General features: G+C 42.6%; 6 non-coding genes and 3 pseudogenes across 6 annotated transcripts; all 9 read left to right on the top strand.

Annotated features, from left to right (window-relative positions):
• Positions 1-1,307: 1,307 nt before the first annotated feature.
• Positions 1,308-1,496, top strand: LOC141245061 (U2 spliceosomal RNA). Its single transcript, XR_012308925.1, has one exon. It is a non-coding gene; the product is annotated as a U2 spliceosomal RNA (small nuclear RNA).
• Positions 1,497-2,611: 1,115 nt separating this feature from the next.
• LOC141245086 (U2 spliceosomal RNA) lies at positions 2,612-2,703 on the top strand (annotated as a pseudogene).
• Positions 2,704-3,492: 789 nt separating this feature from the next.
• LOC141245067 (U2 spliceosomal RNA) lies at positions 3,493-3,678 on the top strand. The gene has a single exon (XR_012308929.1). It is a non-coding gene; the product is annotated as a U2 spliceosomal RNA (small nuclear RNA).
• A 1,115-nt stretch (positions 3,679-4,793) lies between these two features.
• Positions 4,794-4,984, top strand: LOC141245098 (U2 spliceosomal RNA). Its single transcript, XR_012308947.1, has one exon. It is a non-coding gene; the product is annotated as a U2 spliceosomal RNA (small nuclear RNA).
• Positions 4,985-6,099: 1,115 nt separating this feature from the next.
• On the top strand, positions 6,100-6,290 carry LOC141245097 (U2 spliceosomal RNA). The gene has a single exon (XR_012308946.1). It is a non-coding gene; the product is annotated as a U2 spliceosomal RNA (small nuclear RNA).
• A 2,853-nt stretch (positions 6,291-9,143) lies between these two features.
• Positions 9,144-9,324, top strand: LOC141245056 (U2 spliceosomal RNA; annotated as a pseudogene).
• Positions 9,325-15,422: 6,098 nt separating this feature from the next.
• On the top strand, positions 15,423-15,617 carry LOC141245070 (U2 spliceosomal RNA). Its single transcript, XR_012308932.1, has one exon. It is a non-coding gene; the product is annotated as a U2 spliceosomal RNA (small nuclear RNA).
• Positions 15,618-16,732: 1,115 nt separating this feature from the next.
• LOC141245095 (U2 spliceosomal RNA) lies at positions 16,733-16,923 on the top strand. The gene has a single exon (XR_012308944.1). It is a non-coding gene; the product is annotated as a U2 spliceosomal RNA (small nuclear RNA).
• A 2,852-nt stretch (positions 16,924-19,775) lies between these two features.
• Positions 19,776-19,956, top strand: LOC141245055 (U2 spliceosomal RNA; annotated as a pseudogene).
• Positions 19,957-20,505: the final 549 nt, after the last annotated feature.

Raw genomic sequence — 20,505 nt, 5'->3', positions numbered from 1 at the left:
AAAAATTTTAGGAATTATTTTTAACCAAGCCAATGAGGGGGACCCTAACTGGGACTCTGCAATGGATAAAATAGAAAAAAAGATCTCATTGTGGAATTTAAGGAACCTTAGTATGGAAGGTAAAATTCTAATTATTAAAGCCGTTTTAATTCCCATTATGTTGTATGTTGCAATGGTGTTTCCCCCTTCCAATTTACAAATCAAGAAAGTAACAAGAATTGTTTTTATGTTTTTATGGGGTTCAAAAATGGAAAAGTTAAAAAGAGATCTGATGTACAAATGTAAATCTAATGGAGGTAAAGATGTACCCAATTTTTTTACCTTTTTCCATATAAAGTATTTCTGCTTCTGTTTTAAGGTTTTTAAATCTGATGGCATTTTTAGTTATTTTTTAAAATATGCAGCAGGAATGATTTTTAAAAGGTGGTTTAGCCTACCTTTAAGTTCTCCTGTGCTCCTGTGCCCACCTAAACAGTATGTGATACTTGAGAAAACGGTCAAACTTTTAGGTCTCCAGGAACTGGAGCCTGATATATTGGGGGAACAAAGGAAGGTATCTATTGCTTGCAGACACTCTGAGGACACAATTCCTGTCTCCAATTTTTCACAGGCAAGGTCCAAAACGGTGTGGCGAAATGTGTACGGGAAATATCTTGCAAATGTACACAAGGACCTTGCCTGGGCTATCGTCCACCAGTGCCTCCCTACCCGTGAGTTTCAACATAGGCGGGGGCTGGTGGCGAGAGCCAAATGTCCAAGAGATATATGCGGGGAAAGTGAGTCTGTATTGCATCTCTTTTGGAATTGTCATTTTGCACAGGAGGTTTGGAGAAAGGTAGGCCCACTTTTAAAATGGGCATGTGGCCTGAAAGATTTTAATCACTTTTATGTCTTTTATGGTCTTTTTAAGTGTCCAAATTTTAAACAATTCCGAGTTGCCTGGATTATTATTAATTGTTTTAAAAATGCCATGTGGAAAGTTAGAAATATTTTACTCTTCAAACATGATCATATTGATTCAACAGACTGTATAAAAATTGCTTTAAGTGAAATGTATATTTACTATCTCAGAGATAAAAAACTGTATGGAGCAAAAGAAGCGGCTTCTATGTGGTGTGTACAATTATGGAACACAATTAGTGGTAATTAAATAAACCCAAGTACATCTGTAATTATGATTTTCTTAATTGTTACAATGGTTTTATGATGGTAAATTGTGTTTTTACAAAAAACTTGAATTGATTATTATCATGTTTTATCATTTTATTGTAATGTTATAAATGTTCTTTTTTAAAACCTTTGTAAATATACTTTTGAATCAATAAAATTGGGTTGAAACCTTATCTGTTCTTATCAGTTTAATATCTGATACGTCCCCTATCTGGGGACCATATATTAAATGGATTTTTAGAACAGGGAGATGGAAAAAGAGCTTGCTCTGTCCACTCCACGCATTGACCTGGTATTGCAGTATCTCCAGGACCGGTGCACCCCTTCTTTAATGCAGTTTCTAAAATCAGAAAGAATTGAATTCAATGTTTTTTGTTCATTTTGCTTGTTTGTCGGATTTTGGGATGGACTCTTTGGCTTTGCTTTTCTTCTCCTCATTGGATTTTTCATGTTCAAAGTTGCAGAAGCCAGATTACAAGCTCATTTTGGTTCAACTTCAGCAACTGTGCATTGCATTGCCATGTAATGTGATGCAATGCTATCTTTCTAGCTCTCCCTTTTTACTTCCTTTTGGATAAACAGACATATTAGGCAAGCATTTTGGAGCTTTCACCTAAATAACTACAGGTGGTGAGATAAGCTGCACAATATAATTGACCTTTCAGTATATTGTTGCACACACACCATCTATTTAGCAAATGCCCTTGTTATCAACAGCAGCCTTTTAAACTCACCTGAGCTAACAGGTATGTGCGCTGGTTACTCTGCTGCGCTTAAAATTTCTTTTTTGGTTTGCTACAATGCCTTTTCTGAAACGTTGTCTCCTTCTGCTGGAACACTGACTTCTTTCATTTAATGCCTGCAGACTATAAAAGAGAACCCAACCCAAAAAGTTTGGTTGATTAGTCTGTGGCATTCTGTTAAACTGTTGCTTATGGCGGTCTCTGTGAGCTTCTCAGCGACATTCAGCCAGCCAGGTATCCTGCCTGCAGTAGATGGAATGTGGTAATGGAACGCTGGCTGCGCGTGTCATAATAGGCTCTGAGCCTTTATATACCTGTGCACAGCAGCAGCCACCTTCAGTCTGCTGCTGGACAGCCAGCAGCAGCAGCAGCAGGAGAGGTATGTAATCAGGAGCCCTCCTGCTAAGGGTAGACAGCTGCTCGTTCCACCCCACCCCCCGCCTTAATTGGTTCTCCTCCCTTCCAACGGTGTTGAGGCGGGTGGGAACAGCAGGGGGTGAAGGTGCTGTGTTTAAAGAGGTGGAGTTATGCAGATCTAAAACGCGTGGATTGCAGCAGCAGCAAGCCGAAAAGTGCAGGCATGTAAGGGATCTAGAGGTTGACAACATGTCTTCTTAACGGGAGTCCAGGAGCTCATCTCCACAAATGGACTTTTCAGGATCCTTGGGTGGCTCCGTAGTTTGAAACCAATTCTGGTTATCGCTTCTCGGCCTTTTGGCTAAGATCAAGTGTAGTATCTTTCGAAAAGGCGGTTTTGGATGTTGGCCGCCCTAGTAGATTGATACATTATGCACACTGGGGTTTAGGCGCTTGTTAGTACGCCAGATGGCTAATATAGTCATCTGGTGGAAAGCATGGCCCCCCAGGATCGACGCCATTGGGCCGGGGAAGATCGAAAGCCCGAAGTGTGAAGTGCCCCAGGAGTGGTGACCCTGGGGTGCCTTAACTCACTGGGATTGGGAACCCCACTTGAGTTTATGGCACATTTGCACAAGCACTTCAAATTTTCTTTCTTCGCACACACCCTTATTCCGGGCCTTCTGGCCTTAGGATGGGGAATTTTTTAATTCCCGGTCGAAGGTCCGGGCAGTATTATACTGCGAAACCTTCACTATTTATTTAATTTCTTTGTCACTGTGTGTCCACTTATTCACGTGTGTCACGTCCTACTAGGATTTTGTCGGGATGCGGTTCCCTTACGGGTTCCTCTCTTGGCAGGTCTAGGGGGGGAGTGTGTGGCCATCAGGTTCCGCTCCCCCCTGAACCCCCCTGGCTCTCCTCTTTCGGGAGGAGAGCGTTGTTGGCTCCCCTCTTCCGGGAGGGGAGCACAGTCTTTGGCTCCCAGTGCCTTGCTCGGGTGAGAACTCGGGCAGGTGCTGGGGGTAAGATTGGGTCGCCTCTGGCTTCTGCTGGAGGTGGCTTTTTGTCCCTGTTCCTCGCTGTGGCCTTTTGGCTCGGAGGGACGGGGAATGGTTTGGGGGACCCTTCTCCTTTTGGAGAGGGTTTCAAGAAGACCAGCATCCTAGTGCACTTTTTTTGTGGCACTTGTCACTTTTTTAAGCGCACTCGGGTTTTGTACACGAATTCGGGCTTTCGATAAAAAAAAAAAAAATCTGTTCTTATCAGTTTAATATCTGATACGTCCCCTATCTGGGGACCATATATTAAATGGATTTTTAGAACAGGGAGATGGAAAAAGAGCTTGCTCTGTCCACTCCACGCATTGACCTGGTATTGCAGTATCTCCAGGACCGGTGCACCCCTTCTTTAATGCAGTTTCTAAAATCAGAAAGAATTGAATTCAATGTTTTTTGTTCATTTTGCTTGTTTGTCGGATTTTGGGATGGACTCTTTGGCTTTGCTTTTCTTCTCCTCATTGGATTTTTCATGTTCAAAGTTGCAGAAGCCAGATTACAAGCTCATTTTGGTTCAACTTCAGCAACTGTGCATTGCATTGCCATGTAATGTGATGCAATGCTATCTTTCTAGCTCTCCCTTTTTACTTCCTTTTGGATAAACAGACATATTAGGCAAGCATTTTGGAGCTTTCACCTAAATAACTACAGGTGGTGAGATAAGCTGCACAATATAATTGACCTTTCAGTATATTGTTGCACACACACCATCTATTTAGCAAATGCCCTTGTTATCAACAGCAGCCTTTTAAACTCACCTGAGCTAACAGGTATGTGCGCTGGTTACTCTGCTGCGCTTAAAATTTCTTTTTTGGTTTGCTACAATGCCTTTTCTGAAACGTTGTCTCCTTCTGCTGGAACACTGACTTCTTTCATTTAATGCCTGCAGACTATAAAAGAGAACCCAACCCAAAAAGTTTGGTTGATTAGTCTGTGGCATTCTGTTAAACTGTTGCTTATGGCGGTCTCTGTGAGCTTCTCAGCGACATTCAGCCAGCCAGGTATCCTGCCTGCAGTAGATGGAATGTGGCAATGGAACGCTGGCTGCGCGTGTCATAATAGGCTCTGAGCCTTTATATACCTGTGCACAGCAGCAGCCACCTTCAGTCTGCTGCTGGACAGCCAGCAGCAGCAGCAGCAGGAGAGGTATGTAATCAGGAGCCCTCCTGCTAAGGGTAGACAGCTGCTCGTTCCACCCCACCCCCCCGCCTTAATTGGTTCTCCTCCCTTCCAACGGTGTTGAGGCGGGTGGGAACAGCAGGGGGTGAAGGTGCTGTGTTTAAAGAGGTGGAGTTATGCAGATCTAAAACGCGTGGATTGCAGCAGCAGCAAGCCGAAAAGTGCAGGCATGTAAGGATCTAGAGGTTGACAACATGTCTTCTTAACGGGAGTCCAGGAGCTCATCTCCACAAATGGACTTTTCAGGATCCTTGGGTGGCTCCGTAGTTTGAAACCAATTCTGGTTATCGCTTCTCGGCCTTTTGGCTAAGATCAAGTGTAGTATCTGTTCTTATCAGTTTAATATCTGATACGTCCCCTATCTGGGGACCATATATTAAATGGATTTTTAGAACAGGGAGATGGAAAAAGAGCTTGCTCTGTCCACTCCACGCATTGACCTGGTATTGCAGTATCTCCAGGACCGGTGCACCCCTTCTTTAATGCAGTTTCTAAAATCAGAAAGAATTGAATTCAATGTTTTTTGTTCATTTTGCTTGTTTGTCGGATTTTGGGATGGACTCTTTGGCTTTGCTTTTCTTCTCCTCATTGGATTTTTCATGTTCAAAGTTGCAGAAGCCAGATTACAAGCTCATTTTGGTTCAACTTCAGCAACTGTGCATTGCATTGCCATGTAATGTGATGCAATGCTATCTTTCTAGCTCTCCCTTTTTACTTCCTTTTGGATAAACAGACATATTAGGCAAGCATTTTGGAGCTTTCACCTAAATAACTACAGGTGGTGAGATAAGCTGCACAATATAATTGACCTTTCAGTATATTGTTGCACACACACCATCTATTTAGCAAATGCCCTTGTTATCAACAGCAGCCTTTTAAACTCACCTGAGCTAACAGGTATGTGCGCTGGTTACTCTGCTGCGCTTAAAATTTCTTTTTTGGTTTGCTACAATGCCTTTTCTGAAACGTTGTCTCCTTCTGCTGGAACACTGACTTCTTTCATTTAATGCCTGCAGACTATAAAAGAGAACCCAACCCAAAAAGTTTGGTTGATTAGTCTGTGGCATTCTGTTAAACTGTTGCTTATGGCGGTCTCTGTGAGCTTCTCAGCGACATTCAGCCAGCCAGGTATCCTGCCTGCAGTAGATGGAATGTGGCAATGGAACGCTGGCTGCGCGTGTCATAATAGGCTCTGAGCCTTTATATACCTGTGCACAGCAGCAGCCACCTTCAGTCTGCTGCTGGACAGCCAGCAGCAGCAGCAGCAGGAGAGGTATGTAATCAGGAGCCCTCCTGCTAAGGGTAGACAGCTGCTCGTTCCACCCCACCCCCCGCCTTAATTGGTTCTCCTCCCTTCCAACGGTGTTGAGGCGGGTGGGAACAGCAGGGGGTGAAGGTGCTGTGTTTAAAGAGGTGGAGTTATGCAGATCTAAAACGCGTGGATTGCAGCAGCAGCAAGCCGAAAAGTGCAGGCATGTAAGGGATCTAGAGGTTGACAACATGTCTTCTTAACGGGAGTCCAGGAGCTCATCTCCACAAATGGACTTTTCAGGATCCTTGGGTGGCTCCGTAGTTTGAAACCAATTCTGGTTATCGCTTCTCGGCCTTTTGGCTAAGATCAAGTGTAGTATCTGTTCTTATCAGTTTAATATCTGATACGTCCCCTATCTGGGGACCATATATTAAATGGATTTTTAGAACAGGGAGATGGAAAAAGAGCTTGCTCTGTCCACTCCACGCATTGACCTGGTATTGCAGTATCTCCAGGACCGGTGCACCCCTTCTTTAATGCAGTTTCTAAAATCAGAAAGAATTGAATTCAATGTTTTTTGTTCATTTTGCTTGTTTGTCGGATTTTGGGATGGACTCTTTGGCTTTGCTTTTCTTCTCCTCAATGGATTTTTCATGTTCAAAGTTGCAGAAGCCAGATTACAAGCTCATTTTGGTTCAACTTCAGCAACTGTGCATTGCATTGCCATGTAATGTGATGCAATGCTATCTTTCTAGCTCTCCCTTTTTACTTCCTTTTGGATAAACAGACATATTAGGCAAGCATTTTGGAGCTTTCACCTAAATAACTACAGGTGGTGAGATAAGCTGCACAATATAATTGACCTTTCAGTATATTGTTGCACACACACCATCTATTTAGCAAATGCCCTTGTTATCAACAGCAGCCTTTAAAACTCACCTGAGCTAACAGGTATGTGCGCTGGTTACTCTGCTGCGCTTAAAATTTCTTTTTTGGTTTGCCACAATGCCTTTTCTGAAACGTTGTCTCCTTCTGCTGGAACACTGACTTCTTTCATTTAATGCCTGCAGACTATAAAAGAGAACCCAACCCAAAAAGTTTGGTTGATTAGTCTGTGGCATTCTGTTAAACTGTTGCTTATGGCGGTCTCTGTGAGCTTCTCAGCGACATTCAGCCAGCCAGGTATCCTGCCTGCAGTAGATGGAATGTGGCAATGGAACGCTGGCTGCGCGTGTCATAATAGGCTCTGAGCCTTTATATACCTGTGCACAGCAGCAGCCACCTTCAGTCTGCTGCTGGACAGCCAGCAGCAGCAGCAGCAGGAGAGGTATGTAATCAGGAGCCCTCCTGCTAAGGGTAGACAGCTGCTCGTTCCACCCCACCCCCCGCCTTAATTGGTTCTCCTCCCTTCCAACGGTGTTGAGGCGGGTGGGAACAGCAGGGGGTGAAGGTGCTGTGTTTAAAGAGGTGGAGTTATGCAGATCTAAAACGCGTGGATTGCAGCAGCAGCAAGCCGAAAAGTGCAGGCATGTAAGGGATCTAGAGGTTGACAACATGTCTTCTTAACGGGAGTCCAGGAGCTCATCTCCACAAATGGACTTTTCAGGATCCTTGGGTGGCTCCGTAGTTTGAAACCAATTCTGGTTATCGCTTCTCGGCCTTTTGGCTAAGATCAAGTGCAGTGATCTAGCGGCTGCTGCCTTGGTCTTTCCTGAGAGGTGCTCGGGGTACCCGGCTCCTTGGCCTGGGGGGATCGCTCTGTTTTTCAGCAGGGCTTCACCTCCCTGCTGCTATTAGGGAGTCGGATTAGTCCCCGGGCAACGGGAGGCGATCATCTACCTGGCACTTCGGTGTTGAAGGTTTCTATTGAGAAGAGGAGAACCTGTTTGTGAAGAAGATGTCTGCAGCATCACATGAAGGAGAGGAAGATCATGTGCCTGAATTCGCTAAGGTGCAGAATTCTATTCGTTTGGTTGTTCAGGAGAACTTTCGAGATCAAAAGGATTTTAGGTATGTGATGAGTCAAGTTCTTGTGGATCTTTTTGGTTTGAAGACAGAAGAAGTGTTGGCGATAATGGACTACCCCAGGAGGGGTGTTTATGATATAGTTTTTGTTGACAAAGTTTTTTTTGAAGGATATCTAAGGAAAATGACTGCAAGCCAGGATAAAAGAATGGAGGGGATAAGTGTAATGCCACACTTCCCCGTTAGAGATAAATGGATCATTGTTAAAATGTACTCTCCATTGGTGGACGAAGAGGATGTTCTTACATTTTTGGAGTTTTTTTGTTTGTCAGTAACACCAAAAGGGAAGATTTATAATGAATTTGGTTTTTGGACTTCGAAGTGGAAATTTTTGGTCCGTTTCAAAGAAGATGAGCAGGGGACTGTGTTGCTTCCCCCAGCTAGGTTTAAGTTGGGTAATATAAATGGTGATATTTTTTTCAGTGGTATACCCACTTTTTGTCGAGTTTGTCGTCAATACGGGCATGGAAAGGAAAATTGTTCGGGTGGTGTATGTGGTTTTTGCAAAAAAGGTGATCATGAGTCAAAGGATTGTAAAGATCGGAGGAAGTGCAACTTGTGTCAGGAAGATACGCATGTTTTTAAGAATTGCCCAAAGAGGAAAAGAAATAAAGAGAAGGAGGTAGTGGTTAAAAAGGTTTTGGTAGAGAGAAAGGAGGAAAGTGTAGAAAAGGTGTTGGTGGTAAAGGGAAAAGAAAGCAAACCTGTAGGAGTGCAGAGGGAGATGGAGAAAACAAGAGTAGATTGGGGGGATAGGGTAGAGAGTGAAATGGGAGGTGTAAGTCAGGGAACTGGCCGTGGTAAGGTTAAAAAGCAAGAAAAGAGAAAGGAACAGGAAGTGGAGGTGGCAATGGAAGAAAATATAGTTGTTTTTCAACAACCTATGTTTATAAAGAATGCAGAATATTTTAACCGGTTGTACCGTAAGTTGTATGATGAGAAACGTTTGGACTATCTTATAGAGAATGTTAGGAAAGAACTAATAAGAGATAAAAATGTTTTTTGTGTGAAATATAGAATACCAGATGGTGTATCGAAACAAGTTTTTTCAGCATCAAGGGTTGAAGATTTGTCCCTTAAGGTTCTGAGTTGGGTTGGGGTTCATGCTTTTGATAATGGTTACAAGTATTTTACTTGATGTTATTACTGTTGTTAATACAGTTATAATTTAATTTTTATTTTTTTGGTATCCATTCAGGTTCTGAAACATTTCTTTCTTTGTAAGTATTGTTGTATTTTTGTAATTTTTTTTTCTGACATTAAAAGTACCAAAACCTGATGATGATTTAAGTTGGAGTCCACGTCTTGTCTCCCTTTGGGGAGAAGAGGACTGTGGAGTGGACTTTAATTTTAACCTGAATAGGTTTTAAAAAAAAAAAAAAAAAAATCTGTTCTTATCAGTTTAATATCTGATACGTCCCCTATCTGGGGACCATATATTAAATGGATTTTTAGAACAGGGAGATGGAAAAAGAGCTTGCTCTGTCCACTCCACGCATTGACCTGGTATTGCAGTATCTCCAGGACCGGTGCACCCCTTCTTTAATGCAGTTTCTAAAATCAGAAAGAATTGAATTCAATGTTTTTTGTTCATTTTGCTTGTTTGTCGGATTTTGGGATGGACTCTTTGGCTTTGCTTTTCTTCTCCTCATTGGATTTTTCATGTTCAAAGTTGCAGAAGCCAGATTACAAGCTCATTTTGGTTCAACTTCAGCAACTGTGCATTGCATTGCCATGTAATGTGATGCAATGCTATCTTTCTAGCTCTCCCTTTTTACTTCCTTTTGGATAAACAGACATATTAGGCAAGCATTTTGGAGCTTTCACCTAAATAACTACAGGTGGTGAGATAAGCTGCACAATATAATTGACCTTTCAGTATATTGTTGCACACACACCATCTATTTAGCAAATGCCCTTGTTATCAACAGCAGCCTTTTAAACTCACCTGAGCTAACAGGTATGTGCGCTGGTTACTCTTCTGCGCTTAAAATTTCTTTTTTGGTTTGCTACAATGCCTTTTCTGAAACGTTGTCTCCTTCTGCTGGAACACTGACTTCTTTCATTTAATGCCTGCAGACTATAAAAGAGAACCCAACCCAAAAAGTTTGGTTGATTAGTCTGTGGCATTCTGTTAAACTGTTGCTTATGGCGGTCTCTGTGAGCTTCTCAGCGACATTCAGCCAGCCAGGTATCCTGCCTGCAGTAGATGGAATGTGGCAATGGAACGCTGGCAGGAGAGGTATGTAATCAGGAGCCCTCCTGCTAAGGGTAGACAGCTGCTCGTTCCACCCCACCCCCCGCCTTAATTGGTTCTCCTCCCTTCCAACGGTGTTGAGGCGGGTGGGAACAGCAGGGGGTGAAGGTGCTGTGTTTAAAGAGGTGGAGTTATGCAGATCTAAAACGCGTGGATTGCAGCAGCAGCAAGCCGAAAAGTGCAGGCATGTAAGGGATCTAGAGGTTGACAACATGTCTTCTTAACGGGAGTCCAGGAGCTCATCTCCACAAATGGACTTTTCAGGATCCTTGGGTGGCTCCGTAGTTTGAAACCAATTCTGGTTATCGCTTCTCGGCCTTTTGGCTCAGATCTGTAATGGGTCTAGTCATTTGGCTGTCTGTGCGTTAACTCTTGGCCCTGTGGCATCGCCATTTTATGGCTTAAGCCACTTGCTGCTATAAGGAGTTGGCCAGTAGACACGACTAGCGATAATGGGACGCATTCGATACGCTGGGCCCGGTGAGGCTCGAGTGAAGTTTGGAATCCAGATTGATGTGGAAGAAGGCAAAGAAGGAATCTTTACCCTCAGCTTCGTGGTGAAGGAGATTTTGTTTGGACTCCTTGAAGTGAAGAAGGAAGAAATCTTGTGCCTCCAGCAATTCAAAAGCAAGTATAATCTTGTATTTACTTCTATGGCTGTTTGCAACAATTTCTATGATTGTTTGAAAAAGAATCTGGACAATCAATATTTGGATGGGCTGACTTTTGTCATCTTGTATTGCTCCAAAGAGGTACCTCTGACTGTTTTCATGTACAACCCACATGTGGACTTGGCTTTGATTTATGCCTTTCTAAATAGGCACTGCTATATTACCAAGGTGGCAGTAAAAGTCATGAATGAGGAGGAACTATGGACCGGTAAATATCGTTTCATGGTCAAGTTCCGGGAAAGTCCTGATGAACCAGGGGGTATACATTATCCTCCATCAAATTTTTCCATTGGGAGTGAGCGGGGTTACCTGTTCTTCCCCAATGCGCCCAGGTTTTGTCGTCATTGTAGGAGGTATGGCCATACTCAGGAAGCATGCGACATCAGACAGATTATTTGCAGGAAGTGCAATGAGGTGGGTCATTCTTCCAATAATTGCAAAAATGAAATAGTCTGTAACCTCTGCGGAGAGAAGGGGCATGCCTTCAGAGACTGTATATTCCATCCTGGTTCATATGCGGGGGCAGCGGGAAGGGGAAGGAGAAGAAATGAATCTCCTGCACCCACAGCTACAACTCCGACTGCTCCAACTCCGACTGCTCCGATATCTACTCTGGCTTTCCTGGATGAGGAGGAGGCTCGGGTTGCTTTTCCAGAACTGGTTCGTGTGAATGTAAGAGGAAATATGGAGCTGGCACCTGAGCCACCGGTGCAGAGGGCCGCGTCTGTGGCTTCAGATGTCAGTGAGTCTGAGACGATAACTGATGATCGTATAGGCATGGAAGTGGCCCCGGTGGAGGATCTGGAGGCTGAAATTCCAGACATGATGGTTACATTGCAGGGGGAAGAGGAGTCTGATCTGACCAGAACACCGCATGTGGCCTGGAGCGATGTCGTTTCTGACCTCGAGGAGGAGGGAGGTCAGGGGGACTTTGACCCCCAGCGGCGGGATTATAGTTCAGATGAAGATGGAGGCGCTTCAGTGAAGAAAAAGAAGAAAACTGAGCCATCCTTTTCCCCTTTAAGTGACTGCAGTGTGAGTCCAGCCCGGGTGTACCCTACTGCATCCGATCCCCAAGATGTGTCTTTTTTGGGGGAAGGCACAAACTACGATATCTGCACGTCCAGCGTCCTACCCCCAGAAGGGTTAGGATGATGTACAGGTGGGCATGTTGTCGTGACCTGCCACATCAAATTAATAGATGGGTGCCCAAGTTGCTCTCAGCATCTTGTCGCTAAATGTTCGGCTGATTAAATCTGAGTCGAGAAGAGTGGCAATTTTGGACTACTTGAGCAACTTGGATGCGGACGTATACTGTGTCCAGGAGTGTGGGATCTCCGATCCCTTAAGTGAAAATGCATGGCCTTTAGGTCAAAGTGTGTGGTCTGGTTCTGTATGTAATAAAAATTGTGGGGTAGGTGTTTTGGTGAAGGGTTATAGTGTTAAGATAGAAAGTTACATGGTGGTGGAGGCGGGGAGGTGTGTAATATGTGAGTTAAATTGTAGGGGGTGGAGGGTTAGGGTGGTAAATATGTATGCACCAATAGATAAAGGGGAGAGGCTGGAAATTTTTGAGAAATTATGTTTTTTTTTATCTGGCAAAATGCCAATAATTTTTGTTGGAGATTTCAATTGTGTGACGGAGGGGGATAAGATGGATGTTACAGGTAAAAGACTCAAGAGTCTTGTGGCGGATTTTTCCTTACAGGATGCTGCGGAAGTTTTTTTAGGTAATCCACCTCCTGCGACCTATAAGGCCGACAGGGGAGGCATAGAGTCTAGAATAGACCGTATCTTCTTTTCTTCACAAAATGTTATTTGTAGGAATTTCCAGCAGGAAGATGTTCCCTTCTCTGACCATGTGTGTTTGAGGGCACGTCTAGAAGGTAAGATTTCCTTTGTATATGGTGGTGGCGTGTGGAAACTTAATGTGCGTTTGCTGGAAGATAATAGGATCATGCGTGATTTTAGGCGAATGTATGTTAGGTGGAGGGATAAAAAAAGTGATTTCAGGAATGTGCTTGAGTGGTGGGACTGGATGAAGAGTGAGATTGTTTTTTTCTTTAGAAAAAGGGGCAGGAGGAAAGCAGCAATGAATAGAGCAAAATTTAATGATTTAAGCTCTAGACTGGAGTGGCTGAGGATGTTAAGGATGATTGGAGTGGATGTGGATGTTTTGATGTGTCAAGTGAAAGAAGAGATTAAGAAATATATTGAGGGTAAAGGGAAAGAAATTATTTACCGTTCTAAGATTGAACATTTGGAGAAAAATGAGAAATGCACAAGGTTTTTTTTCAAAAAAGTTTTTGGGAAGAAAGTAGATATGGATGAGGTGGTGAATGGTGATGGGGTGTGTGTGAGTGGGAAGGATGTGATGCAGGAGGTGGTGTTGTTTTATAAGGAGTTGTATGGGGAAAAATGGGTTGATGATAGGATGTTGACTGATGCTTTGGGGTGTTTAGAAGGTTGTTTGGGTGAGGATGAACGTGAAATATTGGATGATGTAATTGTGTTGGATGAAGTTAAAAAAGTGGTGATGTCTGCGAGTAAGAATAAAACACCTGGGAAGGATGGATTGCCCGTGGAGTTATATGTTAAGGAATGGGACACGATGGGAAATGACTTATTGGAGGTGTGCCAGTATATGTTCACGGAGAATATGTTGAGTGAATCTATGAGAGATGGGGTGGTGGTTTTGGTTCATAAGAAAGGTGATAAAAAGGATTTGGGGAATTGGAGGCCAATCACCCTTTTGAATGCAGACTATAAGGTGTTTAGTAAATTGTTGGCTAGCCGGATGCGGGAAGTGATTGGCGGTGTGGTGGATGAAGATCAAGTGTGTGCAGTGCCTGGGAGAAGTATGACTGAAAATTTGGTGTTGTTGCGTGATGTGATTGGGGATTGTATGAGTCGTAAGCAGAAATGTTTGTTGTTTTCGGTTGATTTTGAAAAAGCTTTTGACCGTGTGTCACATAGCTTTATGTTTAAGGTTTTGTCTAAGATGGGTTATTCCAGGAATTTTGTAAACTGTGTTAGGAGTTTGTATTGTAATGTTTCAAGTGAATTTTTGGTGAATGGGTGGTTGAGTGAGAAAGTGAGAATTAAATCAGAAGTGCGTCAGGGGTGCCCTATGTCCCCTTTTTTGTTTATTAGTGTGATTGAAGTGTTGATGTGTATGGTTAGGAAGGATAAGGTTATGAGAGGTGTGATGATTCCTGGGAGTAATGGAAAGGATGTGAGAATTCTAGGTTACATGGATGATGTAGTGATTGTGAGTGGGAATATGGCTGCGATGAGTAGGGCAAGGTTGATATTAAGTTTGTTTTGTAGTGTCTCAGCTTTTAAGGTCAATTGGACTAAGAGTTCCTTTAAATGTTTTGGTGAGAGGAATGTACGGATGGATGGTGTGAGGTGTGAGGATGGTGCAATAAAGGTGCTTGGGATTAAGTTTAATGATGATTTGAAAGGAAATGAGAGTTGGGAAGATTGTGGGGTGAGAGTGGTGCGCAAGTTGAATTTTTGGCGAATGAGAGAACTAACTCTGACTGGGAAAGTTCTGATTATTAAGGCGGTTATTTTGCCTATTTTGTTGTTTGTTGCGAATGTATATCCTGCTGCTTTTAAGAAAATTAGGAAAACTGAGAAATTCATCTTTAATTTTCTTTGGGGAAGTCGCATGGAGAAATTGAAACGGGAATATGTCTATAAGTTATGTGTAAATGGTGGTTTGGATTTTCCAAATATTGATTTCTTTTTAGGGATTAGTTACGTGAAAATGGTGGTGGTGGTTCTAGGGAAAAGTAATAAGTGTGCTTATATGATGAAGTATTCGGCTGGATGGATGCTTTATGGCTTAAAGTGGGTCAAAAGGGATGCTAGAGTGCCTGTTGCTTTTAAGTGTCCTGTATGGTATGGTTGTGTTGAGAAATTTGTAAGGAAGTATGATTTGTTGTCCGTTAACATGAGTGATTTTAGGCAAAAGAAGAAAGTCATTAGGATGGTGCGTGAGCGTGAGGTGGTATGTAATATCAATGGGTTGAGAGGGGAGGAAGTAACCGAGATGTGGAGAAAATTAAGTATAGATGGTGTGACTAACAGACAGAGAGATATCGCTTGGATGATATTGCATGACATTTTGCCTGTTAGAGATGTGCAAAAGAAGAGGGATTTAGTTAAATCTGAGGTATGCCCGAGGGATGGATGTGGTTTGAGAGAGCATGTTAGACATATGGTATGGGATTGTGATTTTGCATATGATGTATGGAAGGGTATAGGGGGACTTTGCAAGGAATTGATGGGTGTAAAGTATGTTAATTGGAAACTTGCTATGTTTGGGATGGGTGCATGTAGTAGAATTAAGGATAGGATTTTATGGTTGTTGGTGGTGTGTGTAATTGAAAGTTTGTGGGATGCGAGGAATTTGTTAGTTTTTAAAAGGAAGAAAATGTCAGTTAATGAATGTTTGAGATTGATTCTGTCACGTATGTATGTAATATACCTCTGGGATCAGGAACGTGGAAGTATTATAGATGCTGAAGGGATCTGGAAGTTTAAAAAGTGGAGGTTTTTGGTAAAGTTTAATTAGTAGTGTATAATGTACCTGATGATAAGGTTTGGTTTTATTTTTGATTATATACCAAGTGTGATGAAAGGCTAAGTGTCAATGAAAGGCTTTTGTAAGTCAATTTGATTGAGCTTATGCTCCGGCCTATCTGATTTGGTTAAAAAAAAAAAAAAAAAAAAAAAAAAAAATCTGTTCTTATCAGTTTAATATCTGATACGTCCCCTATCTGGGGACCATATATTAAATGGATTTTTAGAACAGGGAGATGGAAAAAGAGCTTGCTCTGTCCACTCCACGCATTGACCTGGTATTGCAGTATCTCCAGGACCGGTGCACCCCTTCTTTAATGCAGTTTCTAAAATCAGAAAGAATTGAATTCAATGTTTTTTGTTCATTTTGCTTGTTTGTCGGATTTTGGGATGGACTCTTTGGCTTTGCTTTTCTTCTCCTCATTGGATTTTTCATGTTCAAAGTTGCAGAAGCCAGATTACAAGCTCATTTTGGTTCAACTTCAGCAACTGTGCATTGCATTGCCATGTAATGTGATGCAATGCTATCTTTCTAGCTCTCCCTTTTTACTTCCTTTTGGATAAACAGACATATTAGGCAAGCATTTTGGAGCTTTCACCTAAATAACTACAGGTGGTGAGATAAGCTGCACAATATAATTGACCTTTCAGTATATTGTTGCACACACACCATCTATTTAGCAAATGCCCTTGTTATCAACAGCAGCCTTTTAAACTCACCTGAGCTAACAGGTATGTGCGCTGGTTACTCTGCTGCGCTTAAAATTTCTTTTTTGGTTTGCTACAATGCCTTTTCTGAAACGTTGTCTCCTTCTGCTGGAACACTGACTTCTTTCATTTAATGCCTGCAGACTATAAAAGAGAACCCAACCCAAAAAGTTTGGTTGATTAGTCTGTGGCATTCTGTTAAACTGTTGCTTATGGCGGTCTCTGTGAGCTTCTCAGCAACATTCAGCCAGCCAGGTATCCTGCCTGCAGTAGATGGAATGTGGCAATGGAACGCTGGCTGCGCGTGTCATAATAGGCTCTGAGCCTTTATATACCTGTGCACAGCAGCAGCCACCTTCAGTCTGCTGCTGGACAGCCAGCAGCAGCAGCAGCAGGAGAGGTATGTAATCAGGAGCCCTCCTGCTAAGGGTAGACAGCTGCTCGTTCCACCCCACCCCCCGCCTTAATTGGTTCTCCTCCCTTCCAACGGTGTTGAGGCGGGTGGGAACAGCAGGGGGTGAAGGTGCTGTGTTTAAAGAGGTGGAGTTATGCAGATCTAAAACGCGTGGATTGCAGCAGCAGCAAGCCGAAAAGTGCAGGCATGTAAGGGATCTAGAGGTTGACAACATGTCTTCTTAACGGGAGTCCAGGAGCTCATCTCCACAAATGGACTTTTCAGGATCCTTGGGTGGCTCCGTAGTTTGAAACCAATTCTGGTTATCGCTTCTCGGCCTTTTGGCTAAGATCAAGTGTAGTATCTGTTCTTATCAGTTTAATATCTGATACGTCCCCTATCTGGGGACCATATATTAAATGGATTTTTAGAACAGGGAGATGGAAAAAGAGCTTGCTCTGTCCACTCCACGCATTGACCTGGTATTGCAGTATCTCCAGGACCGGTGCACCCCTTCTTTAATGCAGTTTCTAAAATCAGAAAGAATTGAATTCAATGTTTTTTGTTCATTTTGCTTGTTTGTCGGATTTTGGGATGGACTCTTTGGCTTTGCTTTTCTTCTCCTCATTGGATTTTTCATGTTCAAAGTTGCAGAAGCCAGATTACAAGCTCATTTTGGTTCAACTTCAGCAACTGTGCATTGCATTGCCATGTAATGTGATGCAATGCTATCTTTCTAGCTCTCCCTTTTTACTTCCTTTTGGATAAACAGACATATTAGGCAAGCATTTTGGAGCTTTCACCTAAATAACTACAGGTGGTGAGATAAGCTGCACAATATAATTGACCTTTCAGTATATTGTTGCACACACACCATCTATTTAGCAAATGCCCTTGTTATCAACAGCAGCCTTTTAAACTCACCTGAGCTAACAGGTATGTGCGCTGGTTACTCTGCTGCGCTTAAAATTTCTTTTTTGGTTTGCTACAATGCCTTTTCTGAAACGTTGTCTCCTTCTGCTGGAACACTGACTTCTTTCATTTAATGCCTGCAGACTATAAAAGAGAACCCAACCCAAAAAGTTTGGTTGATTAGTCTGTGGCATTCTGTTAAACTGTTGCTTATGGCGGTCTCTGTGAGCTTCTCAGCGACATTCAGCCAGCCAGGTATCCTGCCTGCAGTAGATGGAATGTGGCAATGGAACGCTGGCTGCGCGTGTCATAATAGGCTCTGAGCCTTTATATACCTGTGCACAGCAGCAGCCACCTTCAGTCTGCTGCTGGACAGCCAGCAGCAGCAGCAGCAGGAGAGGTATGTAATCAGGAGCCCTCCTGCTAAGGGTAGACAGCTGCTCGTTCCACCCCACCCCCCGCCTTAATTGGTTCTCCTCCCTTCCAACGGTGTTGAGGCGGGTGGGAACAGCAGGGGGTGAAGGTGCTGTGTTTAAAGAGGTGGAGTTATGCAGATCTAAAACGCGTGGATTGCAGCAGCAGCAAGCCGAAAAGTGCAGGCATGTAAGGGATCTAGAGGTTGACAACATGTCTTCTTAACGGGAGTCCAGGAGCTCATCTCCACAAATGGACTTTTCAGGATCCTTGGGTGGCTCCGTAGTTTGAAACCAATTCTGGTTATCGCTTCTCGGCCTTTTGGCTAAGATCAAGTGCAGTGATCTATCGGCTGCTGCCTTGGTCTTGGCTGAGAGGTGCTCGGGGTACCCGGCTCCTTGGCCTGGGGGGATCGCTCTGTTTTTCAGCAGGGCTTCACCTCCCTGCTGCTATTAGGGAGTCGGATTAGTCCCCGGGCAACGGGAGGCGATCATCTACCTGGCACTTCGGTGTTGAAGGTTTCTATTGAGAAGAGGAGAACCTGTTTGTGAAGAAGATGTCTGCAGCATCACATGAAGGAGAGGAAGATCATGTGCCTGAATTCGCTAAGGTGCAGAATTCTATTCGTTTGGTTGTTCAGGAGAACTTTCGAGATCAAAAGGATTTTAGGTATGTGATGAGTCAAGTTCTTGTGGATCTTTTTGGTTTGAAGACAGAAGAAGTGTTGGCGATAATGGACTACCCCAGGAGGGGTGTTTATGATATAGTTTTTGTTGACAAAGTTTTTTTTGAAGGATATCTAAGGAAAATGACTGCAAGCCAGGATAAAAGAATGGAGGGGATAAGTGTAATGCCACACTTCCCCGTTAGAGATAAATGGATCATTGTTAAAATGTACTCTCCATTGGTGGACGAAGAGGATGTTCTTACATTTTTGGAGTTTTTTTGTTTGTCAGTAACACCAAAAGGGAAGATTTATAATGAATTTGGTTTTTGGACTTCGAAGTGGAAATTTTTGGTCCGTTTCAAAGAAGATGAGCAGGGGACTGTGTTGCTTCCCCCAGCTAGGTTTAAGTTGGGTAATATAAATGGTGATATTTTTTTCAGTGGTATACCCACTTTTTGTCGAGTTTGTCGTCAATACGGGCATGGAAAGGAAAATTGTTCGGGTGGTGTATGTGGTTTTTGCAAAAAAGGTGATCATGAGTCAAAGGATTGTAAAGATCGGAGGAAGTGCAACTTGTGTCAGGAAGATACGCATGTTTTTAAGAATTGCCCAAAGAGGAAAAGAAATAAAGAGAAGGAGGTAGTGGTTAAAAAGGTTTTGGTAGAGAGAAAGGAGGAAAGTGTAGAAAAGGTGTTGGTGGTAAAGGGAAAAGAAAGCAAACCTGTAGGAGTGCAGAGGGAGATGGAGAAAACAAGAGTAGATTGGGGGGATAGGGTAGAGAGTGAAATGGGAGGTGTAAGTCAGGGAACTGGCCGTGGTAAGGTTAAAAAGCAAGAAAAGAGAAAGGAACAGGAAGTGGAGGTGGCAATGGAAGAAAATATAGTTGTTTTTCAACAACCTATGTTTATAAAGAATGCAGAATATTTTAACCGGTTGTACCGTAAGTTGTATGATGAGAAACGTTTGGACTATCTTATAGAGAAGTTAGGAAAGAACTAATAAGAGATAAAAATGTTTTTTGTGTGAAATATAGAATACCAGATGGTGTATCGAAACAAGTTTTTTCAGCATCAAGGGTTGAAGATTTGTCCCTTAAGGTTCTGAGTTGGGTTGGGGTTCATGCTTTTGATAATGGTTACAAGTATTTTACTTGATGTTATTACTGTTGTTAATACAGTTATAATTTAATTTTTATTTTTTTGGTATCCATTCAGGTTCTGAAACATTTCTTTCTTTGTAAGTATTGTTGTATTTTTGTAATTTTTTTTTCTGACATTAAAAGTACCAAAACCTGATGATGATTTAAGTTGGAGTCCACGTCTTGTCTCCCTTTGGGGAGAAGAGGACTGTGGAGTGGACTTTAATTTTAACCTGAATAGGTTTTAAAAAAAAAAAAAAAAAAATCTGTTCTTATCAGTTTAATATCTGATACGTCCCCTATCTGGGGACCATATATTAAATGGATTTTTAGAACAGGGAGATGGAAAAAGAGCTTGCTCTGTCCACTCCACGCATTGACCTGGTATTGCAGTATCTCCAGGACCGGTGCACCCCTTCTTTAATGCAGTTTCTAAAATCAGAAAGAATTGAATTCAATGTTTTTTGTTCATTTTGCTTGTTTGTCGGATTTTGGGATGGACTCTTTGGCTTTGCTTTTCTTCTCCTCATTGGATTTTTCATGTTCAAAGTTGCAGAAGCCAGATTACAAGCTCATTTTGGTTCAACTTCAGCAACTGTGCATTGCATTGCCATGTAATGTGATGCAATGCTATCTTTCTAGCTCTCCCTTTTTACTTCCTTTTGGATAAACAGACATATTAGGCAAGCATTTTGGAGCTTTCACCTAAATAACTACAGGTGGTGAGATAAGCTGCACAATATAATTGACCTTTCAGTATATTGTTGCACACACACCATCTATTTAGCAAATGCCCTTGTTATCAACAGCAGCCTTTTAAACTCACCTGAGCTAACAGGTATGTGCGCTGGTTACTCTGCTGCGCTTAAAATTTCTTTTTTGGTTTGCTACAATGCCTTTTCTGAAACGTTGTCTCCTTCTGCTGGAACACTGACTTCTTTCATTTAATGCCTGCAGACTATAAAAG

This window comes from Phyllobates terribilis, unplaced genomic scaffold, assembly GCF_046119375.1.
Source record: "Phyllobates terribilis strain yellow unplaced genomic scaffold, ASM4611937v1 Scaffold_1748__1_contigs__length_216518, whole genome shotgun sequence".
In the NCBI taxonomy this organism is placed as follows: Eukaryota; Metazoa; Chordata; class Amphibia; order Anura; family Dendrobatidae; genus Phyllobates; species Phyllobates terribilis.
Note: the sequence above shows the minus strand (reverse complement) of the source record. Positions and strands in the feature narration are given on the sequence as shown.